This window comes from Pituophis catenifer, unplaced genomic scaffold, assembly GCF_029215685.1.
Source record: "Pituophis catenifer annectens isolate HBS135680 unplaced genomic scaffold, rPitCat1.0.hap2 SCAF_2, whole genome shotgun sequence".
NCBI lineage: Eukaryota > Metazoa > Chordata > Lepidosauria > Squamata > Colubridae > Pituophis > Pituophis catenifer.
In genome coordinates, this window is record NW_027256882.1 from 22,783,890 (window position 1) to 22,809,057 (window position 25,168).

At 41.5% G+C, this 25,168-nt stretch overlaps 2 pseudogenes; one reads left to right on the top strand and one right to left on the bottom strand.

Moving 5' to 3' along the window:
- Positions 1 to 25,168, top strand: part of LOC139309996 (zinc finger protein 850-like) — a 247,364-nt pseudogene that overhangs the window by 53,269 nt on the left and 168,927 nt on the right.
- LOC139313447 (vomeronasal type-2 receptor 26-like) lies at positions 3,149 to 10,456 on the bottom strand (annotated as a pseudogene).

Consider the following 25,168-nt stretch of genomic DNA (forward strand, 5'->3'; position numbering starts at 1 on the left):
AGTCTGAATTGCATTATTGTGGTTTCATTTTCAATCCTTTGTTTTATATTATCCACATTGTAAGTCTTATAGTCAGCTTCCTTTATTTTTTTAAACTCTACTTCTGAGCTTTTTTCTTGAATCCTTATTAAATCATTTTCAATTCTTTGTATTTTATTATCCAAATTATAAATCTTATCATCAACTTCCTTAGTGTCTATTTTTGAATGTATAATTTCATCCATCTTCAGAATTATTTCTATAAAACTTTTCATATGTTGCTTCAGAATATCATACTTTTGTTGAATCAACTCTTTAATTTCCTGTCTAAAATTTTCAAGATTCAGATTCACAGTTTTATCATGTCTTGCCATCTCCTCTAGTAAAATTTTTTTTAGGTCTATGAGGCCATTCTTCTGCATCTGCAAACTCTCAACTTGTTCATGCGATTTACAAATGGGAGAGCCCCCCCATGGCTTGGTTATCTGGCTTTGTCAGTTTTAACGCCATCCTGCCACACAAAAGATTTTTTTTCCTTTTTCCTTTTAAAGAAAAAGACTTCTCTCCAAACAATATCAATAACAAGTCTCTAAGAAGGAAGAAACATGAAATAAGAATTTTTCCTCTCACTTCTAACCAGCACTTTTGCTAGATACTTTGTAACTTTGTAACTTTGTAACGTTATAAGCTATTCAAACGGAAGGAGTTTCACTTTCAGCTTTTCTCAAGCCTCAGCCAGTCGCCATTTTAAACTCTCCTTTTTCCTCCTTTCACTCTTCTTTAACTTTAAAATCAGTCTTGGGGTTAGAATACTTGCAGTTTAGGATCCCCGATTCGAATTTCATCCTGCTTATTCAGATGATCTGTTAGTTTCGTTGATTAGTCCGGTTCCAGCGCCTAGCTCTGCAAAAAGGCAGAGTTCTCCCAAAGCCCGGAGCAGCAGTGAGCGGAAATAGGGAGCCACAACCTGCTCGTCCCCAAGAGTAAAAAAAAGAACTCTGGGGACTTCACAGAGGGCTCTACCTGCCCTCGCCTGCTCTGTCTCACATTTCCTTCAGGAAATGGAGTTTTTCGAGCCGCCTTTCAGATGTAAAGGCAGCTCTTTACAGGCAACGGGGCTGGGGGTCTCAGAGGACTGTCTGGCGGTGACGGAAGCCAGACAGGAAGCCCCACTTATACTATATGTTTCTAATTGGATTCTGCACCTTTATCTCCTTCCTTAATTTTATCATTCATCCATTCGTACCACCTTCCCCACACTGTATAGTAGTATGAATTCTCATCATTATTTATTTCATGGGTTAATTTACTTATCTCTGCGCACTCCAATATTTTCCTAATGATAAGTTCTTCCGGTGGTGGGTCTTTCTCCTTCCAGTATTGTGCGTAAAATTTACTCATGCCTAGGCTGATCAATCCCTTCTTCATTTCAGCCTTCATGGAGCCTTCATATCCTCAAAAATCTAACCATCCAGGCTCACTATTGGAACACCACTCAATTGACCCTCTGGGAGAAAAATAACTTCTTATTTGTTGGAAATTGATTAAATGTATTCAATATGTAGAGATATAAGACCAAAGTCTATTATCTTATTAGAACAATTCAAACATGCAGTAGGAAGCAGTAGGTGGCATTCTCAAACTGCCCCAACCAACCTCTTAATTTATGGGAGATAATTTCTTTCCTAGTTTCTTTAATTTTTTTCCCCTTTTTCATTTCTGAAGGAAAGCAGACAAAGGAAGTGACCTCAGCTCCATTACCTATTGCAGGGGTGTCAAACTCGATTTCGTTCAGGGCTGCATCAGGGTTCAACCCATCCAAGACCGAGTGGCTGTGGTTTCCGATGTCCCGATATAGTCAGTTGGTACCATCACTGACTATTGGGGGCGAATCATTGGCCCTCAGGGAGAGGGCGCGCAACTTGGGCGTCCTCCTGATATTCACAGCTGTCTTTAGAAGAGCACTTGAAGGCCGTGACCAGGAGGATTTTTCATCAGGTTCGCCTGATCCGCCAGTCCCTTTCTAGATCGGGACTCATTACGCACGGTCACTAATGCCCTCGTCACATCCTGCCTGGACTATTGTAACGCTCTCTACATGGGGCTCCCCTTGAGGAGCACCCGGAGGCTCCAACTGGGGCAGAGTGCAGCCGCACAGGTGGTAATGGGAGCGACAAGGCGTTCCCATGTAACACCCCTCCTGCACGAGCTGCACTGGCTCCCGGTGGTCTTCCGGGTGCGCTTCAAATAATCGTCAAGATCCACAAATTGACAATGTCTAGCCGCTTTCCATAGTGCCGCTACATATTGACTAATTGACTCACTGTCAGCTTGGTCCCGATGATAGAAATGCTGATGGCGAGCGATCCGGGACAGCGCGGGGGCATAATGATTTTTTAACTTTGACATGAACTCCTCCCATGTCCCTGCATGCACAGACTGCGGGGCCATGAGAGTCATCGCCGTCTCGAACATTTCCGGGCCGCAGAAACTCAGAAAGTACGCCCGTTTGCGTTCGCTGGACAACTCACGGTAGTCATTTGCAATCAGATAGCAATCAAATCGGGCTACAAACGCCTCCCATGACTCCGTCGCCAAATTGCATGGAGCAAAACTCTGCACCGCCCCCATTTTCCTCCTCCCGTTCTCCTGCTCACCCGACTAATCTGATGTGTGAGGGGTCCCAACGCCACAGAAAACCCCTTAACTCGTCTTCCAGGGGTCCGATCGTGATCCCATCCTCGTCGCCACTATTTCATTCTATCGGACGCACTGACAGGATCGGCAGGGACACTATAAACGGCAACAGCTTTATTTCATAACTCAATTACAATTGAATCAACATCCCATGCTTGACAGCTCCTTATATATATCCCGCTGTCAGTGAACAACCAATCAGACGCTGCCCTATGAATCCGCCAATCAGAACACCCAGCAACCCAACTTGATATGTAACACAGTCCATCTCCCATACAAGTTGACTCTGGGTGGCTTACAGGTTATAAAACCATAAAAAAATAGTTTAAAAAGATTAAAACAACACAGAATTAGAATATTATTAAAAACTATACTAAAATCATACTAAGAGAGCTAAGGGATGGATGGGATGGAGATGAAGTCTTCTTACCCCATCAGATAGTGCCTCATATACAATAATTTAATTTCTATTTTATTTTGACATCAAATGTTCCTTTGTATTCAGATCAGGTCTTAAGAAAATAATGTAAGATTTGGGAATAAAAATGAAGCCTAACAGGCTGGCACTAGAGGCCAAGATGGAGAAGACCTGCACAGCCACCATATACTTCCCCTTGGTGCTAAGATAGGTGGGTACAAAGGAAACCCAGACACTGCAGAAGACCAGCATGCTGAAGGTGATGAGCTTGGCTTCATTGAAAGCTCCAGGGAGATTCCTGGCAAAGAAAGCCACCATGAAGCAGATAACAGCAAGGAAGCCCATGTAGCCCAGAGCAAGGTAGAACATGGCAACAGAACCTTCATTACATTGAAGAATGATCTCCCCGGACTGCAAGTATATGTCCAAATCAGGAAATGGGGGTGAAATGCCCAGCCAGATGCTGCAGACAACAACTTGGACACCTGAACAAGAAAGGATGATGGAGTTGGCCAGGCTCTTCCCCAGCCATCTCTGCACTTTACTCCCAGGTTTTGTGGCCAAGGAGGCTAACACCACAGTGACTGTTTTGGCCAAGACAGTAGAAATGGCCACTGAGAAGATATTGCTGAAGGCTGCTTGTCGGAGAAGACAGGTGGCTCTCATTGGCCGGCCAATGAACAGGAAGGAGGTCAAGAAACAAAGCAGGAGGGTGATGAGGAGGATGTAGGAGAGATCCCGGTTGTTGGCTTTGACTATGGGAGTTTCTTGGAATTTAATGAAGATTCCCAAGACTAATCCTGTTACCAAAGACAGAAATAAGGCAAGGAAAACTAGGATGATCCCCAAATTTTCTGGATAGGAAAGGAAAGTTTCAACCTTAGGTATACATTTATCTCTGTTGATGTTTGGATACTGACTTGCTGGACATTTTGTACATTTTTCAGCATCTGAAAAGAGTGAGATTAACATGAATTGTAAAGCATGTTCTTCCATTAGACGTATACATGGAGTTCTCAATTTAGGATCACAGCTGGGACTAGAATTCCCATTACTAAGCTTGGCAGTTGTTAGGATTAAGATTAACATCTACTGCACAGCATGTTTTTCAATCACATTCATTTTTGGAGTGAAGCTGGTGATGGGGTAAATGAATAGGGGTGGAGAAAAGCAGGATACAGCAATGATTGGGAAGTTTAAGCAGTACAACAAGGAAGAAAAAGTGCCAAAGGCAAATGACATTGCATCTCACACATTCCCAGGATGAGCTATGAATGCTTTCAGAGGCTGCATTTTTGGCAAGGAAGACATTTCACAACTAATTTCACTTCTGATTGTAGATTGTCAGATCTTTTCTCTGGACAGCAGTTTTCCTGACTGGTAGAATCCCCTTTTTATTTAGGCTCCCACCCATGCCAGGAGGGAGGGAGGGAGGGAGGGAGGAAAGAAAGAAAGAAAGGAAATAAGGCAGGCGGAAGGAAGGAAGGAAGGAAGGAAGGAAGGAAGGAAGGAAGGAAGGAAGGTCCCGTGTTGGACGTAAAATAAATGTCCTGTTAAATAAATGTCCAGCATTTTAGTCATGCATTATTAGATGGAAAGGGAAAGGAAGGGAAGGGGAAGAAAGGATCAGAAATTCTCAATTTTTCCAGAAATGCGAAGAAAAATTGATAGAGATTAATCAATAAAGAAAATGAAAAACAAGAAATACTTTTTTAAAAGTATTTTAAAAAGCCATCATTGATCCCCTGTTTTTTAATAACTTGCTCCCGATTTAAATTCCAAGATTATTTTTATCACTCATTATGTAATACATTATTCATATGAAAATATTTTTTTTCTTTTTCAAAAAACTCTTGTATGAACAATATCAGGATCTATGGTCTTTCCAAATGTCTGCCTCTTTTCTCTGGTGTCACTCACCTTCCATGGTGGAGATGGTTCCTTCTGCGCAAGGATGACAGTCATAGCAGCAGATGGGCCTCCCTTCCTGAGGCACCTTCATGAAACCAGGAGGGCAGCTTTCCACACACCTGGAAGGAGGCAGGGGCTGAGGAGAGAGAGGAAGAAAATCTAGAATATAAAGTTATTTTCAGAACAGTGTCAAGGAAAGAAGGATTTGGGGATCTCCAATGCAAGGATTAGCTTTGACTAATTAGAAACCAATAGGAATTCTGAAATTCATCAAACACATAATTAACTATTCCATCCCTATTTCTCTTTCCTTCTGATGTTTCATACACGCCACAGATTTAGCCTTTCAAATTACATTTAAACGTTAGATTTATCAGGGAAATGTTGGATAGACTCTTTTTCATGGCCAGCTGAATAAGAAGTTTCCATTCTTGACAGCCTGATCAGCTTACATGAAAACTCAAAGCAAGCCCTCTCCCACCCCAATAGTCTAATCCTATTGTTGCACTTTCAGTGGAACAAAAATAAATATCAGTCCCACCTTATTCAGCATTTCCAACTGTGTGATACTCTTCTGGTCAATGGAAAATTTCAAATCCTGGGATGTCAGTTTTTCTAGACTCCCAGATTTAATTCTCTTGACAGATTTGTTTGGGAAAACGACCCAGTTCACAATGTCCAGGTCAGCTGTCAGATCTCCCTTTTCATCCAAATATACTCCTTCTATGGAATGATTGTGAAACTGAGAGTCTTGAAGGAAGGAATGAAGCTGAAATGCAAAGGAAAAGAAGAACTTAGAAAGGACATTAGACATTCTTTGAAAATACCCTTTGGTCTATGTTGGGAAGGATCTTAATATTTCTCTCTCTGTCTTCAACTACCAGGTTCTATTTTGTTTCCAACTTGTTTAGGAAAGTATCAATAAACATAGGAATAATAACCTGAGACTTATTTTGTAATTTTTTGCATGTTTTATATCATCACTTCCCCAGTTGAGTTAGGGAGTTCCACATTTCCTACTTTCCCATATTGTTCTCTGGTGAAGACGAGTGATTTATCATGGGATTGATCACTGATAATCCAAAAATATTAGTCCACATCATCTTTCTTTCTGCTAAAACATTCCTTTCCAAGGTTGGAGAGAATTACCTGCTTGTTTCCAATAGTCTCTATGTGTGATATCACACTCTTCTTTTTTTGTATTGCATATAAAAGTGTGAGATAAAAGGATGGATGAACAATTAAGATATCAATGTATTCACTTTGAAAGACATAAAAATAAACAGGAAACTATTGCCAAAACAAGGATCAAAGGGAATGGAAAGGAAAGTGAAGGAAATGGAAGGTTCAAATTAAATTGGAATTGACTTTCAAGAGCCTGACTGGCGTAGGAGGCTAATGCCTCCTACTAAGGCAGCATTTAACATCCAGCTGTCTGCAATTATTGCGAGTTCAATTCTCACCAGGCTCAAGGTTGACTCAGCCTTCCATCCTTTCTAAGGTAGGTGAAATGAGGACCCAGATTGTGGGGGAAATAAGTTGACTTTGTATAAAAGATACAAAAGTATGAAGGCTATTGCTTAATGCATTGTAAGCCGCCCTGAGTCTCCGGAGAAAGGCGGCATATAAATATAAATTAAAAAAATATTTTTTTAAAAAAAAAAGATAATTTGATTTTTCAGAATAAGTAACCAAGGCATTCACTTCAACAACTGATTCCCACAGGCAGGAAAAACATGTCTAATGGAAAGAAAATACCTGCCATGCCTTCACTCTTGGAGCTTCCACCTTCGCCCCGCTGTTCCTCACTAATCTCTTGAATGTGGATATATGAGCTGAATTTAAGGACCTTCCCAAAGTCCAGATGGTGTTGGAAATGAGGTAGCTGTCCAGAGCCAGGATCTCATCTATCTCCTCTTTCCTCAGAGACTCCAGTTTTTCTTTCTGTCTGTACTGAGTCCAAACTTTCACTGAAAAGGCATCCTTAGTGGATGAGCATGTAAACGTTTTCTCCAAAAAGTTAATTATGGATGTGACAATGATCTCAAAATCATCATAGTTTGCCCATTTGCTTTTCTTTATCAGAAAGGAAAAAATGCCAGCGAGGTGTTTCAAGGAATGGACACTAAACATAAAATCAAGGCTGAGATCCCACTGAGCTGTTGTGATCCAGACTTTATCTACAACATGCTTCTGAATGAGTTGAAGGCCACCTTGTATAATTATCATTCCTGTTGTGAATGAATTCGTCTCTGAACCATAAACAAAGACATTGACTTTTCTCCATTTATAATATTCATGTAACTTTATATTCATTTCAGCAACATTTAGTGTAAAACTTTGATATAGAACTGCACAAATGCCATTGCTTAACATCAAAGAAGGCATTGTCCTCATGAAACTCTCCCCCTGGTCAGTTTTTGGAGCAACAAGACCAACCAAGGTCTATCTGAAATGAAGTAGCAGTTGGACAATCCCTGGATACTGGGCTCCTTCAGCAGGGAGCATCGGGTAGAAGAAAGGAAACTGAGTTTTATCCCTCAGAATCTGGGAAGCAAAACTATAACTGATCTGAAAGGAATGGAAGACAGTGGAACTTTAAATGAAAAAAGCAAAATGTATTTCCTCTCATTTCCCTAATCAATCTTTGCTGTTCATTTACAGCAAAGGAGCTCTTATTGAAAGTTTCATGATTGCAAAGAGAAATCATTCAATGATTCCAAAAAAGACACACCTGGGGGATTTTGTAGGTACCCAACATGGTAGAAGTCTGGATGGAGATGCCAGTCTCAGCCTCTTCCATAAGAGCCACTGTGTTTCTCTGCCTCCCACACTTGTAGTTGGGGACATTGGCCTCCCCGTCTGAAAGCAGATCCAGCAAAGCCTCTGAAGTTATCTCCACCTTGAAGAAATTTTCATAGATATTATAACCCAAGGTAATGTTAGGTAAGAGATGGCTATTCTGGTTGACATCCTCGATGGCAAATAGGAAAGGTGCAAATTTCCAATAAAATTTGGGTGTTTTTCTGCAGGTACAAACACATTGATGAAAATACCATTTAACTTTTCCCCCATGGTAACATTTTTCATCCAATCAATCAATTGTTCCAAAAAATTTGCAATGTTCCAAAACATTACCATAGAAAAAGAAGAAACCGTAGAAAATTACAGATCATGCAGTATTTCAAAATCACTCTCCTACTTGGTTAAACTAACACCACTTCAATTTCATGTTTTGGTTTTCAAGTATCTATTTCATATTTGATGGGCTGTTATCTCTGTCTTAATAAACATAGTTGAAATGCTCTCATGGCTAAAAAGACCTATTTACTATTAGCTGTAGTATATTCTAATTATAAATATTTTTGAAGTCAGATCAACAGTTTAGAAGAACTGCGAATGGCTCCTCCATGGATGACATTCAGAAGTTCGTAAAGACCAGGTTAGTCTCCCCATACACCTGTATGGCAGAGTGAAGTTTGAACTTCTAATGAATGAAGCATTGTTGTGGGTTTTTTGTTGTTTCAGGGACATGTTTATTTCTATTTTTCTTTTAATTATAAGCCACCCAGAGTCACACAGCCTATGAATTGCATAACTAAATAAGCAAATCCACCAACCAACCAATATAATATTTTAAAAAAGATTGTTACTTCTATGGCGTGAACTCAAGAATGAGAACCAGAGACATTTACAAAATTCATGAATGTCTATGTTCTTAACTGGGACTCTTTTATCCAGTGGTAAATTTTGATGTGGAAAAACAATGATGGAATGATCTCATCTGCAATGCAGAGAGAATAGTTAGCATCCCTCTGTGTTTGGGCCAGTGTCCCCCACAGTCCAGTTCATCGTAGGAGTGAGGTGGAGGGAGAGGTCAGACTCTCCCTCTCTGCCCACAGTCTAATTCTGCTGATCGGGTGGAAAGAAAAGTGGGTGGGGAAAATATTTTGATTGATTTCTGTTATTTGAAAGCTTGAAATGAGCTTCCTCGCCAGCAGTGTGCAATAGGGAACTCAAGGTAGAATCAGAAAGTAAGTTAGTAAATGGGACAGATTGAAGGGCGAAAGAAAACACCTTGTGTTTTGGGTTGGTTGAACCCTAGACTTTCATTGAATACGAAGGGTCTACAATGCAGTGCAGGAAGATTGACTTACTTGGAGAAAGCTGTTGAAGGAGTTCTATTGGAGCTTAACAATTGAAATGCAGCCTTCATTGCAGAGACTATGATGCTAATGAAATAATCTCCTGGTTTGTAATGATTGATTTAAAAAGTTTATAATTTTCTACGAGGATACAAATTAGAAGAAGAAATAGTCAAGGAAAATATGATAACATGGGCAAAGAATTTTGGCTACAACATTGAATTAGACAAGTGGGAAAAATTATGGACAATAAACTATAAATTAACTATGTCTGTACCCTATAAAGAGAACCTGTACAAAATGTTCTATAGGTGGCACCTTCCACCGGCTAGACTGGCAAGAATGTTCCCCAATACCCCCTCAACATGCTGGAAATGTAAACGCCACAAAGGGACTTATTACCATATGTGGTGGACCTGCCTGCTAGCAAAGCAATATTGGCTAACAATTAGAAAACAAATAGGAGAAATAATTCAGCAAAGAATAGAAATGAGACCAGAAATCTTTCTACTAGGCATAATAAATGGACAATATGAAAAGGAAATCAAATACTTAATTATTCATATAATGACAGCAGCGCGAATAATTTTTGCACAAAATTGGAAAGGAAGTGACATACCAATGGAAGAAAAAGTAATTAACAAAACCATGGATTGTGCAGAAATGGACAGACTCATAAAGGAACTACAAAATAGAGAAGAACACGATTACTATTTAGTATGGGAAAAGTGGTACACTTGGTTGGAAGGCAGAAAAGGGAGAAATTAGCATGTAAGTGAAGTAACTTAATAGAGTAATATGAAGATAAACTTACGAATATGGTTTAACAATGAACCAACAAAATAGATATAAGAGAAAGACCAATAGCAGTAAGGCGTCGAAAACACAAATAAGAACATACAGTACAGTTAAGATAAGCTTAATATATATTTGAATTCTTGTTTATATGTCTACATGTTTTGTATGTTTTGTCGTGATTTGTTTTGTGTAGTTTGTATTTTCAAATAAAAAAATTTCAAAAAAAAAAAAAGTAAATGGGACAGATTGAAGGGTGAAAGAAAACACCTTGTGTTTTGGGTTGGTTGAACCCTAGACTTTCATTGAATGTGAAGGGTCTACAATGCAGTGCAGGAAGATTGACTTACTTGGAGAAAGCTGTTGAAGGACTTCTATTGAAGCTTAAAGGTTGAAACGCAGCCTTCATTGCAGAGACTATGACGCTAATGAAATAATCTCCTGGCTTGTAATGTTTCTGCGGGTCCACTTCACCCTGTTCCAAATTCAGGAGGCATTTGGCTTTGTGCATCCCCCAAGCTCCCCATGGCCACAGAAGCAGTGCAAAGAGAAGTAGCAGCACCATGACTTATGTTCCTGACTGAGATGTCTCTATTGCACATGCGCTTGTAACAAAAAGGATGAGAAGAAGAGTTGGAAAAAACCAAAACCTCTTCCAAGACAGAAGCTCTAGATCCAGACCAAGTTCAGTCAAGGGAAACACACATAGTCCCTCCTTCCCTGAAATCAGTCCTAGATTATCTCTATGTCCAGAGCCACTGATGCACCCAACATTTGTGACATAGACTCCATTCAACATTGCTTTTGAATCTGACACCATCACTGAAACATTTCTGACATGTTTGTGCTAAATTTTCTGAAAGGTTGCAGAAACGTCTCTGTGGACTGAACATAAAGACAAGAAATAAATCACTGTGATTTAAATAATTGCAAGAGAGATGTCACCTCCCTGAACCCTGAACATGTCAGTAGACAGGTGTTCAAAGGGAGAATTCACAGATGTGGCTCTAAACTTTGATGATGCGCCAGTGAGATGGGCCCCAAATCTTTCCAGTAATACACTTTCAGAGAACTCAGGATCAAGACCATCTTTTAGCTTGGCCATGATAGATGGCCAAAATCCATATATTAATATGGATTTAGTTTGGCATTTATTCTAGGAATATTTATTTATAGTTATTTAGGTAGGTGTGAATCCCATTTACAGGTGAGCAATTACCCCCTGTTTGGAGATAATCAAATGTGGGCAGTAGAAAAAATATTTCCTATCAATTTAACTAATTTTCATTGTGCTTCCCTTCAAATCTAGCAAATTCCAGAGAAAGAAGCCTTTGGCTCAATATGAACTGCATCAGTATTTTGACTTTAGAGCAAGGGTGGTCTTCAGATCCTTTATTTATTTATTTATTTATTTATTTATTTATTTATTTATTTATTTATTTATTTATTGGTTTGATTTATATGCCGCCCTTCTCCGGAGACTCAGGGCGGCTTACAATGCGTTAAGCAATAGCCTTCATACTTTTGTATATACCTGCTTAGTAGGGCTTTCGGGCCCCCCTAAGCGGTGTTCTTTTTTATATAAAGTCAGCTTATTGCCCCCACAATCCGGGTCCTCATTTTACCTACCTCGAAAGGACGGAAGGCTGAGTCAACCTTGAGCCTGGTGAGATTTAAACTTGCAGTAATTGCAGGCAGCTGGTGCTAGTTAACAGCACTTTAGTCTGCTGTGCCACCAAGGCTCTTATAACTCTTTAGCAACGGGTTCGCTGCCGCGTTGCTGGGTGGGCATGGACATGGTGGGCATGGCCTAGTTGGCCACCTGCAGGGAAGGTGTTTTTTGCCATCCCCAGGCTCCAGAGGCTTTCCTTGAGCCTCCAGGATGGCAAAAACAGCTTCCCCCAGGTTCCCCTCCAGAGGACCTCTGGAGGCCAGAAACAGGCCCATTTCCGGACTTCCAGAACTTCCGGTAGGCCCATTTTTTGTCCTCCCAGACCCTCCATGCGGCCCCTGCACTTACCTGGAATGATGAATGGGCTGCATGGAGACTTCTGGGAGGGGCGGGAGGGGGTGGGCCAGCCAGGGTGGTATTTGGGGTTTCACCGAACCCCGGCGATCCCCCAGGAGCCCATCCCTGCTTCAGATCCTGCAAATCTAATTCAACTCTTTTCTTGCTTTTCTTTTCTTTTCTTTTCTTTTCTTTTCTTTTCTCTTCTCTTCTCTTCTCTTTTCTTTTCTTTTCTTTTCTTTTCTTATAAAGCTAGACTAGCCATCTTTATATTTGCATTTATTTTGCAATAGGGCATTTTTATCCAAAAATTATATATCAACATGGAAACCTCTGACACAATGATTTCAAATTCAGGGTCATTCAAAAATACAACACAGACTCACACAAAGAATCTTATTTGTATGCTCGAGAGCAAATGATAGTCAAACAAAGAAAAAGATTTAGTGCTTTTTTTCTTAGTTTTGTTATTTTTAAAGAATAGTAATGCATTAAACTCTGTTTTTTGGAATTAGTAATTGATATTTTGAGGAACTTTCCAGAGTGGTGCGGTGGCCTAGAGGTGGAGCTCTTGTCTCACAATCAGGAGGCTGTGAGTTCAATCCTAGATAGAGGCAGATATTTCTCTCTCTGGGCACAATGAGGATATATCTGCTGAACAAAAGTCCACATTGGTGATAGGAACGGCATCCGGGCAGTATACACTCAGCTCCATTCAGTTGCCCAGACTCCATAGCAAGGGATTATGGGGTCATTAAAAGAGGAGGAGGAGGAGGAGGAGGATTTTGAGGAACTTTCTACCCCAAATCCACTTAATATATTATTTTGACATGATGTTCTTTTGTATGCATATCAGGTCTCAGAAAATAGTGTAGAAATGAAGATTTATCCCAGCAGGCCAACACTCCAACAAGTTGGAGAAGACCTGCACAACTATCATGGCCACTGCAAAAGACTAGCACACTGAAGATGATCAGATTGGTTTCATGGAAGGCCCAGACAGAGCTTTTGAGGAAAAAGCCACTACACAACAGAAGGCTGTCATTTAGCCCACAACTGTCTCATCAGGGTGACAGTATAGGTCAAAGTCAGAGAAGGGGGCAGAAGTTCCAAACTCAATGCTGTAAAGGAAAAGCCCCTATAAAACATAGGTCTGGCATTTAGCCATGGGCTCCATAATCATAACACCTCTTCAGGATGACAGAGTAGAAAAGAGGGCAGAAGTTCCAAACTAAATGCTGCATATGACAACTCTGAGAAGAAAACTAGACCATGTTGTGGTCCACCAGCAGCCTGTGGAGCTAGCAGTAGAGTCGGACAGTGAGGAGGCTGGGGAGGAACATGGGCCAGTCCTGGAGTCTGGGGAAAGCCCAGACGAGGGCTCTGCGTCGGAGGCAGAGATGGGGCCAGGGCCATCTGGGAGTGATGCATAGACTCCGGAGCCTCCAGAGTCGGACAGCAGAGAGGCAGAGGAACAGGAGGAGCCTGTTCCTAGTGCATGTATGCACAGAGCTGCCAGAAGGATGACTCGGGAGTAAGGCCAGGAGATGATTGGCCCCTCCCATAAGGCTTACAAGAGCAGCAAAGGCTCTTGGGCTCTTTGTAGGAAAGCAACGTTGCTAAATCTGTTTCCAGTCAGCGTCTCTTGTTTCTGAACTTTTGGGGCTTTGCCAAGCAAGGCCTTTGGCAGGGTGCCAAAGAAGATAAAAGGTTTGTGATAAGCCCGAAGGACTTTTTCTGAAGGACTTGTTTTGGAATTAATTTGGACTAAGATGGGAATGAAGTAATTCTCAGCTGTTATAATAAAATAGTTTTGTTTGGGACTAATTGTGTCTTGTAATGACTAAGTGAGCCTAGGTCACAACAGACCAGAACTATTTGTATTACATTTAAATCCCCTTTCAAATCAATTTCAGACACATCCATTGCAGCCCCATCTTGTTTTATAACTTCATTAGAACACGTGCTGTCAATTTTATCAAGCATTTGACCCATTTTGTCCAAAAGCTTGGCTGAGAAGGATTCAAAAGTTTCCACTAGGATTTCTGCTCCATTTTCTCAATCTTCTGGGTCTTGTGTCCAGCATTCAAGGTCTTATTAGAACAATCAAACAACTGTCATTCCAAATCCTTCCAGCCACTTAATCCATAGTTAACTTTCCAAAATCCATATAGCAAGCATCTTTTTGCTTTATTGTCTCACCAAAATTATAGTGTTTAAAACTTTTAAAATCAAATGTATACTATCACCTATTAAGGAGGTGGAAATTCCCCTGATCAATATAGTAAAAACTTGCCGCTCCAAAGGGCTTTAATCTCTCCAATATACAAAAGAAAAACGAAAAAAGTCCAAAATGTGATTAAGAAATTAGGCTCCATCAATCTTAATGTCTATAAAACGGCTTCGCAACTATGAACTTGATGTAGGGCACTCCAATCGTAATCCAATCCTATAAATTCCGAATCCGATCTGGCAGGATGGTTGTGGGCCAGGTCCTGTCAGCCAGGGAATGTCAATTGGTAGTGACCAGGAGGTGTACCTTTTCTGCCATAGCACCAACCTTCTGGAACATTCTCCCGGTGGAGATTTGGATAGTCCCTACTCTGTTAGTTTTTTTGGAAGATCTTGAAAACCTAGTTATGTGTCTGGAACTGGAATTCCAGTATGTGAAGGACTCCATTTCCTGGTTAAGCATATATGTATGGATTATAATATTTTTGGCTGCTTTATTTATTTATTTATTTTTATTTTTCTATTGTGTTAAATTGATTTTTTTTATTGTTTACCATCCAGAGTTACTTGTTGAAATGGGTGTCAAAACTGGGATGGTCACGAATGAACGAATGAACGAATGAACGAATGAACGATAAAATATGAGAATTGGGACCTGGCTGATTCTGAAATCACTTAGAAAAGTGATGCTTGGAAATGTAGAAAGCAGGGACCCATAAATTTCAAGTTAATGATCAATCAGAATGATACTTCAGAAATGGAAGTATTTCATTACAGTAGTCCAGGCTCCCGCCTGGACTACTGTAATGCTCTCTACATGGGGCTCCCCTTGAGGAGCACCCGGAGGCTCCAACTGGTGCAGAGTGCGGCCGCACGGGTAGTTATGGGAGCGACATGGCGTTCCCATGTAACACCTCTCCTTCGCGAGCTGCACTGGCTCCCGGTGGTCTTCTGGGTGTGCTTCAAGGTTTTGGTTACCACCTTTAGAGTGCTCCATGGTTTAGGACCTGGGTACTTACGGGACCGCCTTCTGCCACCAGTAGCCTCTCACCGGCCAGTACGCTCACATAGAGAGGGGCTTCTCAGGGTGCCGTCGGCCAAACAGTGTCAACTGGCGGCCCCCAGGGGGAGAGCCTTCTCTGTGGGGGCACTTGCCATCTGGAATGAGCTCCCCCCAGAGATACGGAGAATCCCGGATTTACGCACCTTCCGCCGTACCCTCAAGACCTTTTTATTTCAACAGGCTGGCCTGGCCTAACTTCCCTTTTAATTGTAAATGTTAAATTTGTTTTAAAACATTAAGGATGTTTTAATTTGTTTTGGGCCAAATTATTTAATGGGTTTTTATATTGTCTTTTAAAGTTTGTGTGTTTTATCTTTTTGGCTGTTCACCGCCCTGAGTCCTTCGGGAGTAGGGCGGTATATAAATCCAAAAATAAAATAAAATAAAAATGTAAGGTGGGAAAAGGCTTTATTTCACACAGACACATACAAACACACCTGAAGATCTTGTCATCTGGATTACACCCCTCAGGTGTAGGGAGTGAGTACATTTGAAGGTTGTCTAACATCACCTAGAGATAAAAGATGGTCTTAGGTTATGTGTCCAGGTGTCTATAAGAAATCATACCCTTATTTATTCAAATAAAGTTAAATATACTGTAGCTTTTTCTTCTGCACCCCCAATGTTAGCTTTATTTATTTTCAACATTGTCGTGAGGTGGAGATATAAACTTGAATATTGTCAACATGCTGATAATTCCTCAACCCATGGAGATGGATGACCTCACCCTTTGGTTTCATGCAGATGTTAAAACGGAGCGGAGAGAGTAGCAGGTCCCCGGCATGCTGCAAAAGAGTAGCTGTTGGCTAGATCCCTCACTCCCGCTCAACACCAGTTGGGACAAGGCATGGATGAAGAAGCCAAACCAGCACAATACTGTGCTGGCCAGCCCCAAACCTCATAGTGGGGCCACAAGGATACCATGGTCAATGGTACTGAAGGCCAAAGAGAGGCCAAGGAGAGCAAGAATAATTTGCGGCATGACTACAAAGAAATACAATCCTTCCATCCCCTCCCCATCATCCAGTCAGATCCTGTTCTTCCACACACACACCCATCATCCAGTCACAACTGTCAGCACCTATCTTTACACACACACACACACACACACACACACACCATCATCATCATCACAACTGATGAAGTTTCTTGGGTGTGAAATGTTTGTTCTCTTTTGTTCAAGGGGAAAACAGTCCAGTTGCCTTTTGAAAAAGCACCTTTGAGCTTCATCCATATCAGTGGTGGGTTGCTAATAGTTCACCCCAGATCAGGCGAACCGGTAGCAGTGGGAGGCAGCAGCATGCGCAAAAGCATCGTGCAAGTGCACAAGCATACGTGTGTCCATGAGCGAACCGATAGCAACAGGTTTTGAAACCCTGATCCATATGTATTTATTTCTGGTTTTTTCCCATTTCTCATGCATGGATAATTGTCTTCTGAAAGCTTTCTTAGATCTTCCACCAAGCTAGACTTTGGACTAGTTGATCCAGGGGCGGGTTTCAAAACCAGTCGTTATTGGTTTGCTCATGGGTAGGTGCACGCTTGCACGCGTGCACGATGTTTCTGCACATGCGCAGAATCATCCGGGCTGGTGGGCGTAGTCTCCCACCACCATCACTACCGGTTCGCCCAATCCAGGGCGAACTGGTAGCAACCCACCACTGAATTGATCCCTGAGGTCCCTTCCAATTCATAATTACAAATTTGCACCAACTGCTTCTAACTAATCTTTCAAAGCAGCCCCATATTGAATGCTTTATAGTAGTTGTTTCTACTGTTGTGTTATGTGAACCAGCTATGGTGCATTACAAATCATGGCTAAGAACATAGCTTGCTGAGTGACCTCAGCCAGTTGTAGCTCTTTCAATCATGGTTAGGTGGGGCCATGGGTGAAAGGTGTGCTAGGGTTTAGGGCTGTGGTTAGCTCTGGATGGGGTCACAGAACAGTGGCACCCAAGTATGTGGGAGAGAATGGGCAAGATTTTATTTTTTATTTATTTTATTAGTCATATTTCTATGCCGCCCACTCTCCGAGGACTCTGGGTGGCTTACACCAAAGACAGTATACTAAATAGCATATTGCCCCCAACAATCTGGGTCCTCCTTTTACCCACCTCGGAAGGATGGAAGGCTGAGTCAACCTTGAGCCAGTGAGATTTGATCCGCTGATCTGCTGAACTAGCAGCCAGCTGAAGTAGCTGCAGTACTGCACTCTAACCACTGCGCCACCTCGGCTCTTGGCAGTAATATGATGCTTTATCCCCCTTTGAACATGCATCAACATGCACTTTCCGAAGGGGCGTGGCTTATATAACATCACTCTCTCAACCATCTTGTCTATGTTTGACCTTCCCGTGGAAACCCCTGAAATAGAATATAGTAGCTAAAATTCTGTCTGGTTAAATTTTGTTTGGCTTCTGGGAACTCAATTTAATATGGATACTTTATGCTTTGAGGCACCACTGAAGGCGTTTTCGGGTCCTTCAAGAAACATTGTAACATTTCCAAAATAGTTTCCAAATATTTTCATGGGATATTTTTATTAAGAACATACAAAATGTCATTCTCCGCATTCAAAGTCTTACAAAACTCTAAATATGTCACTCTTCCCAGCAAACAGGAGAGAAGCAATGTGTTTGGAATCTAAATTTCCACCATTGCAACACAAACAGTGTGAAATCTGAGACATTAAAATAATCTTTTGATTACTTTTTATGAAGTTGCAAAATTTATTTCTGTTCTTGAAAGTTTGCTTCTTGGGGGGAAAAAGGCAGGCGAGACTCAGCTGTCTCTTTGCTGACCTACTGCTAGCATATTAAGCCACTTCAGGGAATTGACATAAATATGTTTTTCACTAGGCAAAATTCAGCACATTGCAGACGCTTCTCTAGGCAGAATTCGGCACATTCTCCTTATAATTATCCAATTATAGTCATTTGCTTTGCTTGTTGCTATGGATCAAGATGGTTTCCGCTTTGGAGAGTGGTCCATAATTGAGACCATAAACATTAGGAAGAAACAGCAGGGGAGAATATTTTGAATGAAGCTTGAAGAAGTTGGTGCAAAGTTATTGCCAAAGTGTCTTCTGGGCCACTGAGGCTCAGAGCTGGGATTTAAGAGCACCCAGGGAGAGAACTGGCAGCGAAACTCTGCCAACTTTTCAAATTTGACCTTTGCATTTGAAGCTGCATGTGAACTTCATGTGGAGCACAGAGTCTAGGCTAATGTTAATTCATGTTATACATTCCCAGGACCACATTTTTGGGAGTTGCAGCAGTTGGTAGCCCCTGTGAAGTCTCCCATTTAGTAATCCCACAGTCAAGATCAACCTAAATGGTTGATGTAGTCCATCTTTCATGAGAGCAGAAAGAGATGGCTGATACATTACATAATATGGTCCCCATGCACAAGTCCTCTACCCTTCCATCTTGTATGTGAGGAGATAGTGTACTGTACGTCCCATGTGGTGTTTGCAGTTACATTGACCTTAGTATGGCCACACTTGGAATACTGCATCCAGTTTTGGGCACCATCAGTGGTGGGTTGCCCCCGGTTCGGACCGGTTCGCAAGAAACCAGCAGGAGGCCCCACCCACCACCGGTAGGAGGCCCCACCCACCACCCAGTGGTGGGATTCAGCCAGTTCGCACCACTTCGGGAGAACTGGTTGTTAACTTTCTGAGCAGTTTGGTGAACTGGTTGTTGGAAGAAATTATTAGGGCAGAGAACCAGTTGTTAAATTACTTGAATCCCACCACTGCTCAGAAGCGACCCAGCAGTAAAACCCAGTTAACAGAAGCAATCATTCAATCTTGGTTTCACATTATAACAGCTGCAGAATTAAAAGACTTGGCTCGCTTCATGGGAAGACGTTGTAAGGCCATCATTCATGCTGAAGGTTACCCAACTAAGGATTAACTGACATGGTGATAATTTTTGTATATCTCGTTTTTTTTTTACGTGTTTCACTTTTCTTCTTTATACTGTAACTGCTATTCTAACAGCAAATCCTTCCTAAAAGTTATTGCGCTACATTCTTGATTAAATTATCTTTCCATTGATATATAATTTTATGGAACTACTCCCCCCCAAAAAAGTGGTGTTATTAGCTAGTTTTAGAAAATACACTTTTCCCAAAAAGGTTTCCACAATTTTGGCCACTACTGTATGTTCTGAAAGTAAAGAATTTTCGTCATGTCTTCTGACTGCCAGTTGGTGTTCATGGATGCATTTTGCTAGTCTTCTGCCTGTTTGTCCAACATAGTGGTTGTTGCAATTCTTACATTGTATGTTGTTGATGACTCCCTTTTTTTTCTTTTGAAGTTGCTGGGTCTTTTGGTTTGCTTAGGATGTTTTGAAGAGCTTTAGTTGGCTTGCATGCTACGCTGATTCCATGTGGTTGTAGGAGTCTATTGGTGGTTCTTGATGTATGGCAGTGTAATTCTTGTTAGGGTTTGTGTTGGTTGTGCTGTATTGGGTTGAGTGGTCAGGGTTTTTTTGATAAAGTTGTGTGGGTATCCATTTTGTTGTGATGTGTTGTATAGATTTATTTATTTATTTATTTATTTATTTATTTATTTATTTATTTATTTATTTATTATTGCGATTTATATGCCGCCTTTCTCCCTAGGGACTCAAGGCGGCTTACAAAATGACAAATTCCAATACAAATCACAATGAAATAAATTAAAATCAACAACCCTATTAAAACAGTTTAAAATTATAACAGTGTATCCCTAAACTGATCAGTTGAGTTGACGAAAGAGCCACGTCTTCAGCTCGCGATGGAAGGAAAGAAGGTCGGGGGCTATCCTGAGCTCGGTGGGCAATCCATTCCAGAGGGTCAGGGCTCCCACAGAGAACGCCCTCCTCCTGGGGGCCGTCAGCCGACATTGTTTGGCCGACAGCACCCTGAGGAGGCCAACTCTGTGAGAGCGCACAGGACGGTGGGAGAGCGGCTGGAGATGGTCCTGCAAGTATCCCAGGCCTAAGCCATGAAGGGCTTTATAGTTGAGCACCAGCACCTTGAAATGTATCCGGAGCGCCACTGGCAGCCAGTGCAGCTCACACAGGAGAGGTGTTACACGGGAGTATCTAGACGCCCCCGTAACTACCCGCGCAGCTGTGTTCTGGACTAGCTGGAACCTCCGGACGCATCCCAAGGGCAGCCCCATGTAGAGGGTGTTACAGTAGTCCAACCTAGAGGTAACGAGGGCATGAGTGACCGTGGTGAGGGCATCCCGGTCTAGAAAAGGGCACAACTGGCACACAAGACGCACCTGTGCAAAGGCCTCCCTGGTTACGGCTGTCAGATGGTCCTCTAAGGACAGCTGAGAATCCAGGAGGACACCCAAGTTGCGGACCCTATCAGAGGGAGCAAGAGTTTCTCCCCCGATCGTTAGAAATGGAACCTCCAGATCCCGGGATGCCGGCATCCACAGCCACTCAGTCTTGGAAGGGTTGAGTCTAAGTCTGTTCCTCCCCATCCAAACTCGCACCGCTTCCAGGCAGTGGGACATCACGGAAAAGGCATCCCTACGGTGGTCAGGGGTGGAAATGTAAAGCTGGGTATCATCAGCATATTGATGATACCTCACCCCAAAACCACGCATGATCTCACCCAGCGGTTTCATGTAGATGTTAAAGCAGAGGGGAGAGAACCGATCCCTGAGGCACCCCACAAGTGAGAGGCCTCTGGGAGGATCCCTGACCCCCCGCCCAAACAAACTGAAGATGACTAGAGAGATAGGAGGAGAACCACTGTAAAACAGTGCCTCCTAACCCCATCTCCCCGAGCCGCTGCAGCAGGATACCATGGTCGATGGTATCAAAAGCCACTGAGAGGTCAAGAAGGACCAGGATGGAGGAACAACCCTGGCCCACCAGAGATCATTTACTAGGGCGACCAATGCCGTTTCCGTGCTGTGACCATGCCTGAAACTAGATTGTTAAGGATCGAGGTAGTCAGTTTCCTCCAGGAATTGAGGGAATTGCTGCACCAATAGATGCTCTATTTCCTTTTTTGGCTGTTCTGGGTTGCCCACAGGGGTGAAATCCAGCAGGTTCTGACAGGTTCTGGAGAACCAGTAGCGGAAATTTTGATTGGTTCGGAGAACCGGTAGTGGAAATTTTGAGTAGTTCAGAGAACCAGCAAATACCACCTCTGGCTGGCCCCAGGAGTGGGGAGGGAATGGGAATTTTGCAGTATCCTTCCCCTGGAGTGGGGTGGGAATGGAGATTTTGCAGTATCCTTCCCCTGGAGCGGGGTGGGAATGGAGATTTTGCAGTATCCTTCCCCTGCCATGCCCACCAAGCCATGCCCACCAAGCCACACCACACTCACCAAGCCACGCCAACAGAACTGGTAGTAAAAATATGTTCTCTTGTGGGAGGTCATTTTAAGGCTAAGGAGACCTTGAAAACTGGACACAAGACTAGAGCCAAAGGATTAAGAAAATGGAGCAGAAATCCTAGGAAAAGCTTTTGAATCCTTCTCAGCTAAGCATTTGGACAAAATGGGTCAAATGCTTGATAAAATTGACAGCACATGTTCTAATGAAGTTATAAAACAAGAAGGAGCTGCAACGGATGTCTGTTCAAATTAATTTGAAGGGATTTAAATGTAAGACAAAGAACTCTGATCTAGTTTTCTTCTCAAAGTTGTCGTCTGCAGTTTGGAATTTCTGTTGCCTTCTCTGACTGTCACCTATACGATCATGCTGAAGAGATGGTTATGAGCTAAATGACAGCCTTCTGTTTTGCAGTGGCTTTTCCCTCAAAAGACCTATTTGGGCCTTTAATGAAGCTGAACTAATCACCTTCAGCATGCTGGTCACCTTCAGCAGTGGCCGTGTTGGTTGTGCAGGTCTTCTCCAGCTTGACTTCCAATGTTGACCTGCTGAGATAAATCTTCATTGCTACATTACTTTCTGAGACCCGATATACGTACAAAAGAACATCATGTCAAAATAATAAATTAAATGGATTTTGGGTAGAACGTTACTCAAAATATCAATTATTCTTCCAGAAAATAGAATTTAATACTTCACTATTGTTTAAAAATAATAAAACTAAGGGGGAAAGCACCAAATCCTTTTTTCTTTGACTATCATTTCTTCTTGAAGATATAAGTAAGATTCTTTGTGCAAGTCTGTGTGTGTTTTTCAATGACGCTGAATTTTAAATCGTGTCAGTGGTTTCAAAGTTGATATATAATTTTTGAATAAAAATGCCATAGTTGTAAAATAAATTACAAATATAAATATGGCTTCTCAGCTTTATGGGAAAAGCAAAGCAAGGAAAGAGTTGAATTAGATTTGCAGGATCTGAAGCCAAAGTGCTGATGAGCTCATACTGAGCAAAAGGCTTCCTTCTCAAGATTTTTATTTATTTATTTATTATTTTATTAATTAAATTTTTATACCGACCTTCTCCCGAAGGACTCTGGGCGGTGCACAGCCAAAGATAAAAACAAATACATATATAAAATTTAAAAAACCATTTAAAAACATATTAAATAATTTGGCCCCAACCATTAAAACAAAAACAAATTAAATTTTAAATTTAATTAAATCCAACAAATTTTGCTAGATTTGAGGGGAAACATAATGATGGTGAGTAAGATTACTAAAATTACTAGAAAATATTGTTTTTCTGCTCTCGACATTTGACTATCTCCAAACAGGGAGTGATTGCACACCTTTAAATGGGATTCACAATTACCTAAACAGCTGTAGGTAAATTTAACTAGAAAAAAAGCCAAATTAAATCCATATTTATATGCCACTCCTCCAGTGGTGGGTTTCAAAAAATTTTACTACGGGTTCTGTGGGTGTGGCTTGGTGGGCGTGGCATGGCATGGCTTGGTGGGCGTGGCTTGGTGGGTGTGGCAGGGGAAGGATACTGTAAAATCTCCATTCCCTCCCCACTTCAGGGGAAGGTTACTGCAAAATCCCCATTTCCTCCCGATCAGCTGGGAGGCAGAGAATAAATGGGGGCAGGGCCAGTCAGACTTTTTACTACCAGTTCTCAAAATTTCTGCTACTGGTTCTCCAGAACTGGTCAGAACCTGCTGAAACCCACCTCTGTACTCCTCATGGCCAAGTTAAAAGACTGTCTTGATCTTGAGTTCTCTGAAAGTTCTACTGAAAAGATTTGGGGCAAAACCCTGCAATCTCACTGGCTCATCTTCAAAATTTGGAGCCACATCTGTGAATTCTCCCTTTGAACACCTGTCTACTGACATGTTCAGGGTTCAGGGAGGTGACATCTCTCTTGCAATTATTTAAATCACAGTGATTTATTTCTTGTCTTTATGTTCAGTCCATAGAGACGTTTCTGCAACCTTTCAGAAAATTTAGCACAAACATGTCAGAAATGTTTCAGTGATGGTGCCAGATTCAAAAGCAATGTTGAATGGAGTCTATGTCACAAATGTTGGGTGCATCAGTGGCTCTGGACATAGAGATAATCTAGGATTGATTTCAGGGAAGGAGGGACTATGTGTGTTTCCCTTGACTGAACTTGGTCTGGATCGAGAGCTTCTGTCTTGGAAGAGGTTTTGGTTTCTTCCAACTCTTCTTCTCATCCTTTTTGTTACAAGCGTATGTGCAATAGAGACACCTCAGTCAGGAACATAAGTCATGGTGTTGCTGCTTCTCTTTGCACTGCTTCTGTGGCCATGGGGAGCTTGGGGGATGCACAAAGCCAAATGCCTCCTGAATTTGGAACAGGGTGAAGTGGACCCGCAAAAACATTACAAGCCAGGAGATTATTTCATTAGCATCATAGTCTCTGCAATGAAGGCTGCATTTCAACCGTTAAGCTTCAATAGAAGTCCTTCAACAGCTTTCTCCAAGTAAGTCAATCTTCCTGCACTGCATTGTAGACCCTTCATATTCAATAAAAGTCTAGAGTTCCAACCAACCCAAAACACAAGGTGTTTTCTTTCACCCTTCAATCTGTCCCATTTACTAACTTACTTTCTGATTCTACCTTGAGTTCCCTATTGCACACTGCTGGCGAGGAAGCTCATTTCAAGCTTTCAAATAACAGAAATCAATCAAAATATTTTCCCCACCCACTTTTCTTTCCACCCGATCAGCAAAATTAGACTGTGGGCAGAGAGGGAGAGTCTTACCTCTCCCTCCACCTCACTCCTGCGATGAACTGGACTGTGGGGGACACTGGCCCAAACACAGAGGGATGCTAACTATTCTCTCTGCACTGCAGATGAGATCATTCCATCATGGTTTTTCCACATCAAAATTTACCACTGGATAAAAGAGTCCCAGTTAAGAACATAGACATTCATGAATTTTGTAAATGTCTCTGGTTCTCATTCTTGAGTTCACGCCATAGAAGTAGCAATCTTTTTTTAATATTATATTGGTTGGTTGGTGGATTTGCTTATTTAGTTATGCAATTCATAGGCTGTGTGACTCTGGGTGGCTTATAATTAAAAGAAAAAATAGAAATAAACCTGCCCCTGAAACAACAAAAATAAAACAACAATAACAATTCATTAAGGGTTCACCTAACTGAAAAGAAAAGTGATATTAATTTTTTTTATTTTTTTGTTTATTATTCTATAAATGTTGTATTATGTTTGGTTTTTAATGTGTTTAAAATAAAAAACTTTTTATTAAAAAAAAACAATTCATTAAGGGTTCAAACTTCACTCTGCCACAGATGTGGGGAGACTAACCTGGTCTTTACAAACTTCTGAATGTCATCCATGGAGGAGCCATTCGCAGTTCTTCTAAACTGTTGATCTGACTTCAAAAATATTTATAACATCTAGAATATACTACAGCTAATAGTAAATAGGTCTTTTTAGCCATGAGAGTGTATCAACCACTTTTATTAAGACAGTCCATCAAATATGAAATAAATACTTGAAAATCAAAACATGAAATTGAA